Below are 13,184 nucleotides of genomic sequence, written 5' to 3' on the forward strand. Positions count from 1 at the left end.
TGCATATAGCCTTAGCCTTCGGATTAGAAAGTGAGAAAGTCACATGATCCTTTACAGGGAACTATGTTTTTCAAGATTTGAATTGTTACAACAAAACGTTTAGTTTCATAACAAAATTTTGTTCTACTAGAAGAGAAATATTTCACAGCTAAGTAAGTACTGGCCATACTTTTATGGCTACATATTATCTACATTTGCCTCCAAAGTGGTTTGTTTGTCATTTGACAAACCTACTCTGATATATCAATGCTAACCAAATTGAGAAGTCTTCACCAGGGATTATTCTTGTTGTCCTTTACTCCGTGGATTTGAAAAAGTAAACAGAGGTATGTAGTCAATATTATAATGACATAGCAGTCCAAATGCCCCTGAATCATAAATTTTAATCTCTTTCTTATTGTGATGGTTTGAATAAGATTGGCCCCTATAGGCTCATATATTTGAACTTAGTCATCAGAATGTCACTACTCAAGAAGGATTGATTTGGAGGTGTGGCTTGTTGGAGAAAGTATGTTACTGGGCGTGGGCTTTGAGGTTTCAAAAACCTAAGCCAGGCCTTTATAATAAATTTCTCTCTCTCTCTCTCTCTCTCTCTCTCTCTCTCTCTCTCTCTCTCTCCCTCCCTCCCTCCCTCCCTCCCTCCCCCTCCCTCCCTCCCTCCCTCCCTCCCTCCCTCCCTCCCTCCCTCCCTCTCTCTCTCTCTCTCTCTCTCTCTCTCTCTCTCTCTCTCTCTCTCTCTCCTGACCACGGAGCAGAATGTAGCTCTCAGCTATGGCTCCGGCACTTTGCTGCTTGCTGCCATGCTCCCTACCATGATGCTAATATACTAAACCTCTGAAACTACAATCTTTCTTTAGTCAAAGTCATCATGGTCATAGTGTCTCTTCACAACAATAGAACATTAATCAGGACAAGTGTTTAATAACCACTGAGGTTTTTATTTTATTTATATAATGAATTGTGAATTATTTCTTATTAAAGTGTCCATATTTAAGATAAAAAATTAAGATAAAATTTTCTCTAATCCATCCCATTTCTTTGAAAAAAAATTCCTTTTAGTAATTAAAACAGTAAACTGAACAAAGATGTTTACTTGATAAATCATAGAATGTGTTAACCTGTCTTGCTCTCTTAAAAGATTTATTTTAATATTTTAGTATATGTAGAATATTGTGCCTGCTATCTAACAACTGAAATGGTCACTATAGAAAGATAACCATTCCTAGGAAATTGATTGGCAGAGATGTTTTAACATAACAAGCACGTACAAATTGTCATCAAGTCCTACAAATGTTTTTAAACAAATAGCCTGGAAATACATAGTGAAACAATATTTACTCAAAATAGTACTTACATTCTAGTTTCTTTAAGAATAGCCAAAATGTTTATTTCAAAGATTTGTCAAATTAATTGATTATAATATATGTATCCTAAATGCATAAAATTGTACCTACCATCTATTTGCCACTTATTTCTCTGTTTGCATACCTGTTATAGCAGCTTCTGTGTTAAGAATAGTTTATGAGGGTGAAGACAAGAATCAGAAAGGCTGCTTTCTGAAGCCAGTGCAGTAATTCTAGAGAGGTAACATTGATATCTTGACCAAGTAACTGAGGAAACTCTAGAAATAAAACAATTGAAAATGGAGAAGCTTTGGAATGGTCTCTGTGGGATAAATGCATTTAAAAAACAGAAAAAAATAAACTAATAGGTATGAAGATAGCAGGAATTGAAATACACAGTACTTGCACAGATAAAATTAAAAATGGGAGTACAGAAGAAGACACTTGGGATTATTACAATTCTAAAGGGAGTCAAAGTGAGCAAGATATATCTCAGAGTGATTGCTGCTTCAGAAAACCCATTACCATAATTACATAGGTCAGACACTCTTGCCCAGAAATGTGGCTTCTGTCAAGCCCAGCTGTCATGATGGCATGAATTTCCTCACAGTGGCCAGGATCATGGTCTATGGATGCTCGCCAAAAGTGGCTTTGGATATCATTCTGAAAATATACCAAGTTATCTTCCCAAACAGAAGCAAAGTATTTTTTTTTCAGAAGAGTCTCTAAGTGAATTTTGCAAAAACTTTTGAATTTTGTAAAAATATAGTGAACAGAACATAGTTCAGTTTTTTTTTTCCCCTGAACTTTTCAAACCCCTCGGGACTTGTAGGAATTACTAATAAGCCCTTAACTGTCTCGGCAGCACCATATCATTTTTAGAAAGGCCAATTTGTCACCACTCTGGGCAATGTGCTACACACAAATATTTCTACTTTATGTTTCTTTTCTAATTTGTCTCTCCACAGCCTGTGAACTCTAAGTTCTCAGGCCAGCACCAGGCAGACATAGGCAGTGGAGAAGCTTTTCTATTTCTGGCTGAAAGTGCACACAGTTCCAATCATCTTCAAAGGCTTTCATTCTTGTTTTGGGGAGTTTTTATTGAAAAGTGAAGACTAGTCATGATTTTAAATGACCTACCTGCTACAGACCCTATGGTTAACCTAAAACCTAACCAGTCTCCTTTGTTTTTTGTATTATATCACATACACGTTGTTTTGATCATAATTACTATGTACAATTATGAACTACAATATATAGTAACAATGCATGTATTTTCTTAGCATTCATTCTCTTATACTAAAAACAAAATGTCATGTAAAATTGATTGTCTAAAGATTTATAATAGTGATATTCTGAACCAGACTATATGTCTCACCAATATGACTGTCTAAATATGAGCTGAAGAAAGACAACAATATACACGCCAGAGGATAGGGGAAAGACCACAAACTTTAATAGTTAAATCTGCAAACAACTAAGGAGTGTTGAGAGTGGGCGAAACAGGCTTCCCTATGGAAGTGCACACCATTTGGTTATCCAAAACCAAATAGTCAGTCTGATTTGTTTTTGTGAGGTCAGCAATTAATTTATACCTAAACATGAGTCTTTTAAAAAAAAGATAAGGTAAAAATTACAGGAAGGTATACTTTATTTACATTGCTATGAACATTAAATTATTTGCCAACATATAACAGTTTAGTTGAACCATATACACAGAGTTCTGAGAAGTGACTCACTGGTTAGAACTACAGATGTCTCTTGCAGAGTACCCAGGGATGGTTACAAGTACCCAACTCTCTTGGATAACAAACAACTGTAACTACAGCTCCTGGATGATCCAAGGCATCTGGTCTCTCCATGGGAAACTTCTACTTTTGAGCACATACTTGCATGTAAGACAGAATTAATCATAAAACTAAGTCTTTTTTTTTTAAATGACACTGGTACATTGTGGTCCAGCCACATCTGTTCTAGAAATATTGTTCTGCTGTAGTGCTAAGAACCCACTGATATAAGTCACCTAGGATGCCTCAGCTCTGGGATCAACCCCCAGGCATGGTGATCTGCAGGAAAACAAGAGCTTGCATTCTAGTCACAGCATAGCTAAAATTCTTTTCGCTGAAAAGATCCACAGCATGCTGTCCAAAGAAAAAACACACGAGGCTGTCTTCAGAAGGATGGACTATCTTCCAACAAACACTGCATTCTGCTACGGAAATCATTGACATGTTATTGCTATTACATTACTGTTGGTAACAAAGCCATGGTCTTTGCTTGTTGAGTTCAAACAAGGTTGCTTTCTTTGGGAAGTCAGGGACCTTGAGATAACACTGAGGAATCCAACCCTGGGTCAAACTTCCTCAAGTCACAGCTTCTATATAACCTCTACCCACCTCCCCAAAACTATGGGCAGCAGGATCATTCACTCAAGCACCTGCAAAAACTACTGATTTCCACAGTCAGCAATGACAATGCTGTAAATATTAGCTTCCATATAAGTAGAAAGAAGCTGCTGTGAACAAAAGAAGCTCAGTAACAGAAAGCACAAAAGCAAGAAACCGCAATCGATTAAGTTGAAGAGAAAAGCAATGGATTTGTAAATGTCGGGAATACAATTAAAACCATCTTACAAAGCTACAGATCAACAAATACCTAAGAAGTAAGCAAAGAAATAATTAAATTAAAACAAACTAAGGGTTAACATAAAAGTATATGTAGTCATGAGAAAATAAACAAGAATAGAATTATAGCAATATGGAGAATCTAAATAAATGTGTAGTATAAAAATGATTAAGCAATGTACGACATAGGCACTCACAACCACGGAACTGCAAAAGTAAACACCATTGAGGAAAGTACTTGACTTAGTTATTTGCAGGAAGGTTCTGTTAAGTTTGCAGTAGAAGTAGCAGTAGTAATATCTCAGTGATACCTTGCTTCTTTAGTCTGATGTATTTAGAAATGTGAAATTGGTATTTTATTGAATTATTTTTTTTTAAATATTTATTTATTATGTATTCAGTGTTCTGCCTGCATGTATCCCTGCAGGCCAGAAGAGGGCACCAAATCTCATTACAGGTGGTTGTGAGCACATGTGGTGAGAATTGAACTCACGACCTTTGGAAGAGCAGGCAAAACTCTTAACCACTGAGCAATCTCTCCAGCCCCATTTTATTGAATTATTTATGTGCTATATTAAATGTCTTGTAACTTATATACATAGTAGTATAATGTTCTCCAAAACTTTGCTCATGCATCTGTGTACAATTATGTGTGGATTCACTCATCCACTCAGTAAAAAGGTGGGGACCATAGTTTGACATGGGGGTATTTTCATTTACCATTTCTCCGTATTAATCTTTGGAAACAAGATCAGTCACTAACCCTAGAGCTTATTAATTTTTATAAACTGAATACCCAGAACACCTTCATGATTTTTTTGCCTCCATTCACCAGTGCTGAGATAATAGATATGAACCAAAATGTCTTTCTTCTATGGGGAAGCTAGAAATCCAAATATAGGTGCTCGTGGTTGCACAGCAAACATCTTCCACACCAAGTCCGTTCATTCCCCTTCTCGAGTAGTTTTGTGTAGTCTGCAGATGCCTCTAAATGAGATTTTGAGAGCTTTAATTGAAATACTTTTCAAATTATATACCATTGAATTTTTTTTTATTTTACTGTGCAACTACTTTGGAAATCAGTGTAGCGGTTTGTCAGAAAATTGGGAACCTACCTACCTCAGGATCCAGCAATACAACCCTTGACCCAAAAGAAGCTCAATCATACTATAAAATAATGTGTTCAACTATGTTCATAGCAGAATTATTTGTAATAGTCAGAACTTGGAAGCAACCTAGACGCCCCTCGACAAAAAAATGAATAAAGAAATTGTGGTACATCTATACATTAGAGTACAACTCAGCAGTAAAAAACAATGATATCTTGAATTTTTCATGCAAATGAATGAAATTAGAAGACACTATCCAGAATGAGGTAACCCAGACTCCAAAAAATGAATATGGTATGTACTCACTCGGAGTGGATTCTAGTCATAAACAAAAGACATTGAGCCTATAGTTCCTAGAGAAGCTAAGTAATAAGGTGAACCCAAAGAAAAACATATATAGATCCAACTGAAAATTGGAAGCAGACACGATCACTTGACAAAATTTAGGAGCATAGGGTTGAGAGGTCGAAAGAAGGGGAGAAAGGGAAGAGGAGGAGAGAAGGGATGGGTTGGAGAGAACTTGAAGGAATGGGATAGTTGAAATGGAGGAAGGACAAATATGAGAGCAAGGAAAGAGATATCTTGTTGAGGGAGCCTTTTGGGGATTAGTGAGAATCTGGGCTCTAGAAAAAATTCTCAGGAATTCACAAGGATGACCCCAGCTCAGACCCTAAGGAATAAAAAAAAGGGTGCCTGAACTGGCCTTGCCATTTAGTCAAACTGATGATTATCATAAATATCACCATAGAACCTTTGTCCAACAACAGATAAAAACAGAGGCAGAGACCCGCATTGGAGCACTGGACGGAGCTCCCAAGGTTCAGTCGAAGAGTGGAAGGAGTGAAATTATGAGCAAGCAGGTCAAGACCATGAGGGGTTCACCCACTGAGACAATGTGCCTGAGCAAATAGGAGCTCACCAGCTCTAACTGGACTGGGAATGATTGATCATGGCATCAAACTAGTCCCTCTGAATGTGGTTGACAGTTGGGGCAGACTGTGTGGCCAATGACAACGGCACTGGGGTTTGTCTCTACTGCATGTACTGGCTTTTTGGGATCCTATTCTCTTTGGATGTAAACCTTGCTCAACCTAGATGTAGTGGGGAAGGCCTTGGACTTTCTACAAGGCAGAGTGCCTTGCCCTCTCTTAAGATTGGAGGGGAGTGAGGGGAAAGGTGTGTGGAGGGAGTGGGAGGGGAGCGGGAGGAGGAGGAAGTGGGAATTTGAATGGTATTTTTTTTTAAAGTAAAAATAAACTTAGTTTAGTTAGCATAAAAACTCTTATACTCATATTCATTTCTTTGATTAACAATGTTATTAACTAATAATAGTGCTATTGGTCTTTTCTAGTTTAGAATGGATAAGAAATTTTTAGCTATTTATTACTGTTTGTAAGTAACTTAAATACTAACTTGTTTAATTTGTAATTATCTGTATTTTCTAACTAAATTACTAAAACAAAAATGATTAAGCAAAAAACAGTTACAATTCTATTATGAAAATATCTTTTAATCTTTAAGCACTTAGTGAAATTTAGTTCCTTGGTTGTCTGACATTAAATTGTTACTTATCATATCAAAAGGATAGATGTAGCTTTGGCGTTGGATTCTCTAAAGAGTATGACACTTTAATGAGCATGACTTATGATTCCTTACAAGTCTGATATTTAGCAGATCAAGGTAAATTAAATATGAAAGAGACGGGTACCATATGGTAAGCTGCCTAGGAGAAATTACAGTACGCTGGTGCTATTATGATAATGATTTCTTATGTTCATTTTTATACAAAAGAAGAGGAAATGAGGAATCATTATGAGCAAAGTAGAAAGCATGGTACAGAATAATATTAGAGTCAACTAAACCTATCTTCTTGTACTTACCCAATTTAAGCACTTGTGAAGGGCTAATATACTGGATTATAGCAAAACCTTATAAAGTATAAAACTCTTTTTGTCTTATGCCTACAGGGTTTCCAGCTCATTACTGCCAAGATTATATTATTGTCTGTTAAAGAAGCTGGCTTTTAAAATGCATGTAAAAACTCTTGCCTAGATTTAGGTGGCCTTACTTATCTAAATTTATTCATATCTCCAATCCAGCTTCCCATGTATCATAATTAGATTATGAAACTCAAAACAATGCAAGCCACATGTCAGGCTTCTCCTTTTTCAAATTCTATTTTAGGATACTGTTTCTCTATGAATTCACATTTTATTACTGAACTATAAAGAATTCAGTGACTAAAATTGTCAGTGATTATTTTATTGATTTTTATGCCATAAATGTATGAAAATTTACATACAAAATAATTTAAAATGAATAGAACTTAACTATGCTATATGTTTTAGACAAGATGTGGTCAATAAAAATACAAAGATAGGATGTAAAGATTAGCAATGAGTTTTGTATAGAAAGATGCCATAAAATACACTCAATGGCAAGATAAACTGTGATTAGAGTATTTCTCTCTTTTGTTCTCTGGTTAAGGTATAACTCTAGTGAATAAAGGCATCGTAATTTCGAGGCTGGCAGATGTGCATCATCCACCCGCACTTACATTTCTGTGAAAAAGAATGTGTTTTGACTCTTAAAACTGTTGTAATAATTGATATATGTGATAACATATCTTACAAAAGCAAAGCATCCAGCAGAGGTTTCACATTCAGAAAGGTGCTCAAATACTAATGGAAGAAATCTGCTTATTAAATGACTGAAAGCGACGCATGAGTTGCTGGGACCAGTGGCTTCATTGTGATGATGTTTTTTTTTTTTTCCTCACTTTTTTTTTTTTTTTGAGAAAAGGAAAAAAAAGTTTCCGCCTCCTCCCAGCCTCCCATTTCCCTCCCACCTTTCTTCCCCTCCCCCCACTCCTCTCCCCTTCCCTCTCCAGTCCAAAGAGCAGTCAGGGTTCCCTGCCCTGTGGTAAGTCCTAGGTCCTCCCCCCTCCGTCCATGTCTAGGAAGGTGAACATCCAAACTGGCTAGGCTCCCACAAAGCCAGAACATGAAGTAGGATCAAAACGTCCTTGGCTTCTCATCAGTCCTCATTGTTCACCACGTTCAGAGAGTCCGGTTTTATCCCATGCTTTTTCAGTCACAGTCCAGCTGGCCTTGGTGAGCTCCCAGTAGATCAGCTCCACTGTCTCAGTGGGTGGGTGCACCCCTCGTGGTCCCGACTTCTTTGCTCATGTTCTCCCTCCTTCTGCTCCTCATTGGGACCTTGGGAGCTCAGTCCAGTGCTCCAGTGTGGGTCTCTGTCTCTATCTCCATCCATCACCAGATGAAGGTTCTATGGTGATATGCAAGATATTGTGACGATGCTTAAAGGAACAAAGGAAGAGTGAAATCAGAAGGATTTTATGTATTATTTCTGACTTACGATAATTTAGTTTTGGGCCAAGAGACTGTAATGTGGTTTGATACTTTATAAATTTATTAACAAAATAATTAAACATATTTGGCAAAAAGTAAGTTATTTGGTGAAAGTACATATACTAATTGTTTTCTGTTTTTATTAGAAGTGTATATGCCACTAAAATTTTTTCTATATTGAAAATAAATTAATTTTCAAATAATATATCCTGATTATGGTTTCTCCTTCTTAAATTCCTTCCAGTTCTTCCCCACTTCACATCACATCTGGATTTACATTCTTTCTATTTCTCATTAGAGGAAACAAAAATCTAAGAGATAATCATAAAATAATAAAATAGAATATAAATAAATCATAATAAAGGAAAAAACAGAAAGAATAGAACCCAAGAAAAAAGCATAAGTAGCAGATACAGATGCAGAAACATGCCCACTCATTTGTATACTCAGGAATCAAGAGAAAAAAATGAAAGTCATAATACATATATATGCAAAGAATCTGTAGTGTAAAAAAAGAAATGAAAAAAAGTTGAAATAAAAACAAAAGAGGAAAAATGAAAAACTCTATAATAACCTTATGAGACAGTAAATCTCTAAATATGCCAGAGTTCAAATTCTGTTAGCCATCTGCACTTGTGCATACATCTACCCTTCCTAAAAGTAATTTATCTCCCAAGTGAGATTATCTTATAGAAAAATCATTTTTTCCTTTTGCAAGTGGTTATCAGTTGGACTTGAAGATGCCTTTTTAATTAGATTGAGTGTATTTGTCCACTTCTCCACTCAACTCTAGGATTCTTCTGGTACAGACCATGCAATCCTTGTTCGAGTCGCCTCAGTCTCTGTGAGCTTTTATGTGCATGGTCCTGTTGTATTTAGAATTCCTGTTTCCTTTTGGTCCTCCACCTTCTCTGACTCTTAAATTTTTTCCTACCTCCTTTTCTGCAAGATAACTTGATTGCTGAGAGGAGAGAATTGAAGGAGGCTTCCCTTTGAGAACTGACCATTCCACGGTCTCGTTGCATAGTATCCGGCTGTGGTTTCCTCGATTTGTTCCCATCTGCTGCAGGATGAAGCTTCATTAATGGTACCTGAGCAAGTCACTCATTGTGTGTGTGTGTGTATGTGTGTGCGTGCATGCATGTGTTTATATGCATATACATACATCTAGCTAAATACAGAAAAATATCATCTACTCAGTCTGTACAATGTTGCTTTTATGTATATTTTTGAGCTTGCCACTTAGTATTAGATAACCACTTTATGTGCTATTTCCTGGGGGGGGGGGGGCTATTTCTCTGACATCAGCATTTCTTTGTTGCTTGTAGTTCTTTGTGTAGCATTGAGACCTCTAGATTTTTCGCCTTTCCACATTAACATGTGTATTGGTTTCATTGATGTTCAAATCCTCTACCCAGGGCTTGTCTTGGAGGAGAAGCTAAGACTGACCCTTCATTAAAACAGCATAATTCCTAGCTACAGTCTACATATTTGTCCTTATACCCATAGATAAGTGTAATTATCATCCCTCATCAAGGAAACTCTCTTTGGCAACAAATGGAGGCCATCACAGAAAACAGCTATTCAAATTCAGAGCCTAGCCCCAACTGATACATTTATAGCACAACTACTGTATCAAAGACTAATGGACCACTGTGGGAAAGGAGGTGGAAATTTTATAATAGTCAGAGGAACAGAAAATCTTCTGTAAGACTGCCTCTCCTAGACATGTTAGAAGCTACACACCAGTATGGCTTCCTAAAAATCATCTTTCTTTCTGTTAAACATCACCATGACAACAGCATCTCTATAAACACAACAATGATTTAGGGAACATATTTTATTAACATATACTTTTTTGTGGAATAATTTGAGGACTTTTGGCATTTAACTTCCCTTCGAAAATGTGTAGGACTGCTGTGGTAAAACCATCTGTCACTAGGCTTTTTAGCCTTGGTTGGGAGACTTACCAACTGCTTCTATTTCACTAGGGGTTATAAGTCTGTTTAAATTGATTATATGATATTGATTTAAATTTGATAAATGACATTTATCAAGAAAATTATTCACTTTTATTTCTTCCAGTCTGGTGGAGTACAGCTTTTTAAAGTATGCTCTTATGAATCTCTGAATTTCCTTGGTGTTTATTCTTATGTCCTCTTCTCATTTCCAATTTTGTTAACTTAGATATTTTCTCTTTGCCTTTTGTTTCATTTTGATAAGGGTTTGCCAGTCTTACTGATTTTTCTCCGGGAGCTAACTGATTGATTTATTGTAATTTTGTTTGTTTGTTTCTCTTTTATTTATTTCAACCCTGAGTTTATTTCTTGCCATTTATTCCTTTTAGGTGTAATTTTTTTCTTTTTGTTCTATAGAGTTCAACTGTGCTGCTAATTTACTAATATAATATCTCTCCAATTTTCAATATAAACCCTTAATCCAATGAATCTGCCTGTTAGAATTGACTTCACTGTGTACCATAAGTCTGGGTAGGTTGGGTATTTGTTTTCATTCAATTCTAGAAATTTTTTATTTTTTTCACAGTCTGCTTTACCAATTTTCCATTCAGTAGTGAGTTGTTCAGTTTCCACAAGTTTGTAAGATTTCTGTTGTTATTGATATCAAGGTTAATCCTTGATGATCAAATAAGAAATATCATAATTATTTAATTTTTTGTTTCTATTGAGACTCGTTTTATATCTAAGTCCGAGGTCAATTTTTAAAGGTTCTGTGATATGCTGATAAGAATATTATATTATTTTATTATTGGGCAAAATATTCTGTAAATATCCATTTACATTAGGTCCGTTTAGTTTATATCATCATTTAGCTCTCGCTTTGTCCCTTTATTTTTGCTTGTATTACTGTTTATTGGTGAAAGTAGGGGTACTAAAGCCATTCACTACCCATTTGTGACAGTATATATGAGTCAGGATGTTGTAATGTATCTTTTATAAAGTATAGAATGAAGCTGAATTTCATTCTTTTGTTTTCTAAGATCCTCTAACCTTTGCATCCTTGGGGGTCCTGCAACAATTTGGCCTGTGTCTTTTATTTTATATTTTTATCTTTTTGTCACATGGACTTCTCTGATACTAACCTTTCTCATCTCTCTGGAAAGTGTTGTATCAGGCCAGTCTGGACAACACATGATAAAGCTCAAAAACAGCACTAATGATGTAATATTTGAGCTGTCCCTACGGCTATTAAGATGGCACAGTCACTGCATGTGGGACTTGGCTTATTTCAGGAGAGCATTTTGCCCACTAACCTTTGTACCAATTTGTCTTAGTACCACTTTTTTTTTTTTCCTGAGAAAGTATATCTGTCACCAGCAAAAAAAATTTAACCCACCACAGAAAGGGGAGTTTTGTCCTCTATAATATTTTTCACCATCAAATCTGTTTTTTTTTGTTTGAATTTTGGTGAATTCTCTTAACTTCTCTACCTTATAATCTCTCTCTCTCTCTCTCTCTCTCTCTCTCTCTCTCTCTCTCTGACCTAATTATGTTGTTAAAGTTTCCATTTCCTGATACACAGCTTTCTTGCATGAGATTTTACTGCATATAAAGAAAAGAAACCATTCTATTTTGTGTCTATTTTGTGCCTATTTTGTGCTTGGGAATTACTGAAGGAATAGTTTTTCAAAGTATAGTAAATTTTATAGCAGTTGGTTTACTCAATATTTTATTTCAACATACTGCCTCTGGACTGTGAGAAATTAATCAATTACATATTTGATAATACATTCTATATACATACAACTCGCTGTTGTAGAAATGCAGAAGTAGATTCTGTATATCACTGGAAATTTCTTAGGAAGTAACTGTGTGTTTGTCACACAGTTTTGTGAGGTCATTGCCATGTGTTTGTTTTAGAAAAATAAAATCATTGTTTGGGTGCAAGGGCGATGCTTTTGTGGTTCAGAGCACTTGCTGTCCCTTGGATAAAATATATTATTTTAAAATTGTATAATGTTAATAGTATTCAGTGAAGTAAGTATTAAATTCTTTCTTTTGAAAAATGTTCCATCATTATAATAGATCCTCATGAATATTAACCTTCATCAGGCGATGAAAGGAGACAGAGACAGAGGAGCACGGGACAGAAATCTCAAGGTCCAAATCAGGAGCAGAAGGAGACGGAGCACAAGCAAGGAACTCAGGACCGCGAGGGGTGCACCCACTCACTGAGACAATGGGGATGTTCTATCGGGAACTCACCAAGGCCAGCTGGCCTGGGTCTGAAAAAGCATGGGACAAATCCGGACTAGCTGAACATAGAGGACAATGAGGAATACTGAGAACTCAAGAACAATCGCAGTGGGTTTTTGATCCTACTGCACAGTACTGGCTTTGGGGGAGCCTAGGCAGTTTGGATGCTCACCTTAGGAGACCTGGATAGAGGTGGGCGGTCCTTGGGCTTCCCACAGGTCAGGGAACCCTTATTGCTCTTAGAGCAGATGAGGGAGGGTGACTTGATTGGGGGAGGGGGAGGGAAATGGGAGGCGGTTGCGGGGAGGAGGCAGAAATCCTTAATAAATAAATAAAAAAAATAAAATTATTCATAAAAAAATAATAGATGCTGCTATTGCCAATCCTGTAGAAAGCCTAAACACATTCTGCAATATTTAGGCAAATTCTATGACACTCATATTTAAAAAAACAAGTTACTTTTTTGGCTCCTTGACCAAATATGTTTATTGTCTTTATGAAAATATCTTCATAGAAGATTGGT

General features: G+C 36.3%; 1 pseudogene; it reads right to left on the reverse strand.

Annotated features, from left to right (window-relative positions):
* LOC142838504 (small ribosomal subunit protein eS17 pseudogene) overlaps window positions 1-9,507 on the reverse strand; it is a 139,576-nt pseudogene extending 130,069 nt beyond the window's left edge.
* Between the last annotated feature and the right edge of the window lie 3,677 nt (window positions 9,508-13,184).

Source organism: Microtus pennsylvanicus, chromosome 19 (assembly GCF_037038515.1).
Source record: "Microtus pennsylvanicus isolate mMicPen1 chromosome 19, mMicPen1.hap1, whole genome shotgun sequence".
In the NCBI taxonomy this organism is placed as follows: Eukaryota; Metazoa; Chordata; class Mammalia; order Rodentia; family Cricetidae; genus Microtus; species Microtus pennsylvanicus.